The sequence below is a fragment of the Emydura macquarii genome, unplaced genomic scaffold (genome assembly GCF_026122565.2).
Source record: "Emydura macquarii macquarii isolate MOO-44397 ecotype Brisbane River unplaced genomic scaffold, CSIRO-AGI_Emac_v2 contig_2897, whole genome shotgun sequence".
Taxonomy (NCBI): domain Eukaryota; kingdom Metazoa; phylum Chordata; order Testudines; family Chelidae; genus Emydura; species Emydura macquarii.
In genome coordinates this window covers 19,282,063-19,287,889 of record NW_027133034.1, presented here as the reverse complement: position 1 = coordinate 19,287,889, position 5,827 = coordinate 19,282,063, and positions in this window count along the sequence as shown.

Here is a 5,827-nt window from a genome sequence, read left to right as displayed (position 1 = left end):
TATAATACTTTTCCCCTCTATTTAGTTCCACTATCCCATTCTGAGTTATGGTGGCTCCCAAAGTGTAACTGGAGTAATGATGGGTTAAAAGCTCATGCAAAAGAAACTTTTGCTATAGCAGTACCTCCTCCCATTCCCCAATAGATGGGGACAGAGACCTCCTTCCCTCTGGAGTGCTGGGTAAATAGTTTATGCAGATGAAGCAGCTCTGTGGCTGTTCTTCCCTGTGTTCACCAATATATGGGAATGAAGAGCTCCTTACACTCTAGCGCTTCTGGCCACAGGGCTCCTATATAGGGGAAACAGGATTCTCTGTATATTAAGGCAGCCTTTTAATTGAATGTGAAGGTGAATTAAAAGGATAAACTTTAGGTTGAATTTTTGGGCCCACTCCATTCCTGTGGTGATACTGGTTCATCTTCTCTAGCCCTTCTTCTGGGGGGTATGGAAAAGTCCCCTGGGGATATGGAGCAGGCATGGGGAGAGGAGAAGGTATGGCAGTAGCATATCAGATGGTCCCTTAGAAACTATCATCAGCTGGTATATGCTAGGTTACAGCAATCTAGGGGCTACTCTATCTCAGGGCTGGGTCAATAAGCAATGCAGCAGAGGATCTGGCTCTGAGTTACTTAGTGCCATGTAAAGACATGTTGCTTCATCCTTCAGATTGCTCATAAGTCATTTTGCTAGCTAAGTTAAGTCTTTTTAATTTTAAGTAATATTTCAAAAAATTACATTTGGAAACAACAGTAAGGTTGGAACTCGAAGCCATGATATCTAGGATTTAAGGCTGTCCAAATTCAACTTTGATATAATTCCATAGGCTTGATAGAGTTTGGGACTATGGTCCAACATCCTTAAGTTGTTGTTGTGGGTGTTAATAATTACTAACTGAGCAATGATAGTCCTAGGTGCTGAGTAGTCATAAAAGTAGACATGATTCCTGCTTTGAGGAGCCTGCAATCTAGAACAGACACAAAGTGAACAGTTCAGTAAACATTTAGTATACATGGGTCCAAATTCAGCTCTATTGGACTTAATGGCAAAGCTCACATTGACTTCAATGGGAATAGGATCAGGATCTGGCCCTGGGGTAACTAATAATCTGAGATATGTAAGTGTCCTGTACAGGTCATTTTTGAAAGTTACTCGGCTGTGCAGAGATACTGCAGCTATTTTGATCTTTTTATCAGTGATCTTTGGCTAGTGGAGGAGCTTGCATACAGTTTATGCTGCAATATTAATAGCTACAAAGTGTATTAAAGGTTCTGGGAAGCCCTTACTTAAGAATTTCCATCATTTTGTGGGTTTGTGTAGTTTTGATATCCATCATGTTTTAATATAGGAGTATTTTGTACTTTATTTGATTCTATGTATTACCATTTATGTAGCATAACTGTAACAATGTAACAGGATATCAATTACAAAAAAGTTAAATACATTTTTAATACAGTCCCCTTAACGAAAACATAAGAATAAAAATAACGTTTTTGTAAAAGCTAGAATTCACATGCTAATTTGTCTTCTTCTCCCCTCACCCATGGACTGATTCCCATTCAATTCAATAAGAGCATCTTAAATTGAATCAAACAGTTACACTCAAAATCCCTGATTTTTCTGTTGCCCTGTTCCTGCACTTGAGACAGAGATGGAAATGGGGAAGGAGAAAGCAAGCTCACATGTGGCCGAAAGACATGTGGCCCATGTCTTAGGGCAGTAAAGAACCTGCCCAGCCCCTGGCATAAGTTAGAACCATGATTTCAAACTCAGACTGCAGTGGCTTTCCACAGGCCCATCCGTCAGGTGAGAATAGCTGGAGTACAATGTTCTATGGCCACAGCCTCTTTTTGCTACCATAGCCCTTCCATGCCCTTTATACTGGGGACTGGAAGAAGGGGTCTATGTAGAGCTTTTCTGGCAGCTCTGCACTGACTGGGCATCACCTCTTATGTAGAATATTTTCCCCCACTGTCATTTACACCAACTTTCTGACCCGTGAGTGGTATAAGGGGCCACAACAAAGGAGAAAATTGGGCCCAAATTTCCTAAATTTATACCATTGAACTCAAAGGAGTTTCAGAAGGTGTGACAAAAGGAAAGTCCTTATTATGAATCATAAGCTTTGTTATGTTTTAAACAAGAATGCTACTGAAATATGAAATATACAAGTTCACAATATGCAAGTGAAATTACATAATTTAAAATTAATGCAGTTTAGCTCTAGAGCTTTGCAAAAAGAATTCTGAACCAGGAGCGTTTTTACATTTGTGCTCTAATCTCAATGTCCTGGTGTTTACATGGGGCCACTCTTGAAGATAGCATGAAACACCAGTAACGAAAAATCCTAGTTTGCATGCTAATAGGAAGAGCTGTTCTGAGCACATATGCCCTATGCTTGTGTCATATAGGCACAATTCAGGGTGGTGGTGTCAATCTTTGGCTTCAAACACTACAGTTTCAACCACAGTGTGGTGCCCAGTAACAGTAGTGATATCTCCACCTAAAAATTCTTCTTCTTCTGGAGTGTTTATGAGATGCTATGTTTTAACTGTCTCTCCAAAGCATATCAAATCCTATCCAGATAAAACATTGTTCCACTTTGTAATGCAGATGGTATCTAACCATGTTTTAAATATTCCCCTGAATTTTGCTAAAGACTTGGATGTGTCCAAGGCTTTAGCAGAGTTCAGGGAAACAATATCCTATCTACATTGGTGGTGGAACCATCCTGTAACTGTAAGGAGTTCAGTTGTGCCTTAGGCACACTTAAGTTATAGTGTAGCCGGAGCCTGATTCACCGCTCTTTTTTTCCCAACTTTGCACTAGTGTGATTCTTGTCACTAGACTCACACCATAATTAAAGATCCTGGGTTTATTCCAGTTTTAAGTACTGGATGTACTGAAATATGGATACCTGCCTTCCTGCATCTCTGTAACAGGAATTGTAATCTGCTGAAATGCTGCAGCTCTTGGAATTGAACCTTTCAGGCTGTTAGTGTGGTTTTCTCAATAGAGGTCTCTGGACTTTGTAATCCTTTTTCTTTGACAGTCCACTGGTTTGGTGCCTCCAGGTCACAATGTAACACTCACATCATACTCAGTACAGCATGTATCTCAGGGTACATTGACAGAATGTCAGAATAATCCCTTCTTGTTGCATTGTTAATTATGCATTTTTATTCTCTAAAACACTTCATATAAACAAATGATCTACACTTTCTAATTAGATGTAGGCATTAGAAAGCATGTCCCATTCTGATGCAGTTTTCATTTTGCATGGCTACACGAGCTGAAGTCAAAAGTGGTTCAGATCTGTGCTCATTGATACATCTTTTGTTTGGAGGGATTATTTCCCATGCAAAGTAGAACACTGAGGCTGTTCATATGAAGGGTTAAAAAGAAGAAATAATGTGTGTGTGTGTATATATAAGTATAGTTGGATGAGGGAAAAATACATTGTGGAGATATTTCAATACCCATGTGATAAAGTAATAAGTATAAGTACTGTATATATTAAAATGTATTGTAATGGGCCATTAGCTGGATTGCAGGTGGATGTGGTTTGAGAGAGAGGCTGGAGGGAATAGAAGTGAAACTGTTGTTTTGGTGACTGGTGCTGCTTGTTCCCAGCTCTATAGGACGCAGGCTACATTGTCTAAAAATCCAATAATTTTAATGTAGCCTTGCTTCCTTCCTTCAGATACCCTTTATGTCACTGTATGTTGTATGTATATTAAGATATTGATTATTGAATAGTTTGTAAAACTTGAAATATTTTAAGATGTGATCCTGATTTTTTTTTTTTTTTTTTAAGTAATCAGGAGCTTCATTTATAGAAATAAACTGATTAAGCAACAGACTGACCGAAGAATCAAGTAAAAATGCAGGGCATGCTTTGAAAGAGTGGCTTCCATTTGCAACTTCTAGCACACAAATACCTGCAGACTCACTAATATCTACACATATGCATGTGCCCATTTGGACAAATGGGGTTTATACATGGGGACGTTAGTGTTTAAAAGACTTATATGAACGTGCTTGCACAGATAAAAGCCCCATTGAGACCCTTAAAATGTTTGGACCAGACTGTGTTGCTTTTATAAGGCTGTACTATGGAAAGTATTTTGTGTACTTTAATGAGTAATGCACTCAAATACACTTCAGTGTAGTTACCTAGCAAATAGCATATCGTTATGGGACTCTCGGTATGATCTGCAGAATAGCTTATTGCCTTCAGAAACTAGTAATTTTGCACCATGGAAATAAGTAACCTTTTCAAAAGAAAACAGCAGGCAGACTGAGCTCAAGGGCTAATCTCATTTTAAGAAGGTGAGATGTGTATTTGAGTAATTTATTTCAGACAGCCTCTAGAACTAAATTTCACGTGCTTATTACGAATTTGGTATAGCAGTACTGTGGGGTTGGGCAGGAGTTTTGCTACAGGAAATAAGAATGACCATTGCATGTGCTGACATCTCTCTTATCAAGAAAGCTGTGATGAAAGATTAAACAAGACCTTGCCTAATGCCCTCAGTAGCTATTATGAAACATCATACACGACAGTCTCACCAATAGCAGACGTGCAAGGGTCATGCTTCCTACAACACATTGTTTTTCTGCCAAAAAACAATGGTCTTGAAGTTACATTATTATTTAATGACAAATTCAGCCCATGTATTTGCAGCTGCAGAACTCTCCCTTTCAACGGTATTGGTGTGCTTCTAGTACACAAGACAGACTAATCTGGTTGGGCTGTGCAGGGATATGTGACCCTTTGAGTCACATAAGTACTAGCTTTGCAAGACTCCCTGCGTGGCAGAGTTCAGGGGCAAGGTGCAGAGAAGAGGTGTAAACCGTCAGCAGAAGTAGAATGTTATAGTGGAGGACTATTTTAGAAATATATATTTTTTTAGAGAATGACTCATCGATTACTCCATGGCTCACTGGGAGGATTCCTTTCTCCCCCACCACCTTCAGAGACAGCTAGACCCGTACTGCTTAGAAAACAAACAATGTTTCTGGGATACTCTTGTGGAGTTAGGCATTGATTCAATCACATCATCAGGGAGAGTTCCATTTATTCCGTTCACGTAGATTGTAAGCTCTTTGGGGCAGGGACTGCCTTTTTGCTCTGTGTTTGTGCAATACCTGGCATAATGAGTTCCTGGTCTGACTAAGATTCCTAGGCACTACTGCTATACAAAAATAAATAACCAGAAGAATTATATACTAAGTGGCTTCAAAAATAGGGAAAAGATCAAGGGCTCAAGAACTATTAAACTGCCTCAGCTGATGAGTTACTTTCCTTTAGCTCATTAAAAGATTTTTCCCTCTTTCTTTTTCACATTGAACAATCAGTGACTGTCATACTATGTCATGAATGTTCTTCACAACTCGGAGGACTGTATCTGAGAGGACAATATTGGTGTCAAAGATCCACAGTATCACCACCTCCATAATATTATTGCCTCTTCATAGTTTAGGTTGCATCCAGCTTCCATTATGTAGCCCTATATTTGCTCTTCTATAACTTTGATTTAGAAAGTTAACTTAGTCTGAAAACTGCCAGACTTATTCTGAAGGCAAAGGAGAATTATGAGTTTTCTTCAGATGTTGCAGAAAAACTGTGTTATAAGTCATTTTAAAAAAATCTTACATTTCTTTGACTCCTTCTAGCTCAAGATAGCTGGTTACCATCCCTTCAAATTTTCCATATATTTAAATTTCCTTGAATATTTGGGTGCTGAGTATCTACAAATCAGTCAGTGAGAATGGGAAGTATTCAAGATACATTTACTTAGAAGCTTAACTTTAGGAACCCAAGTTT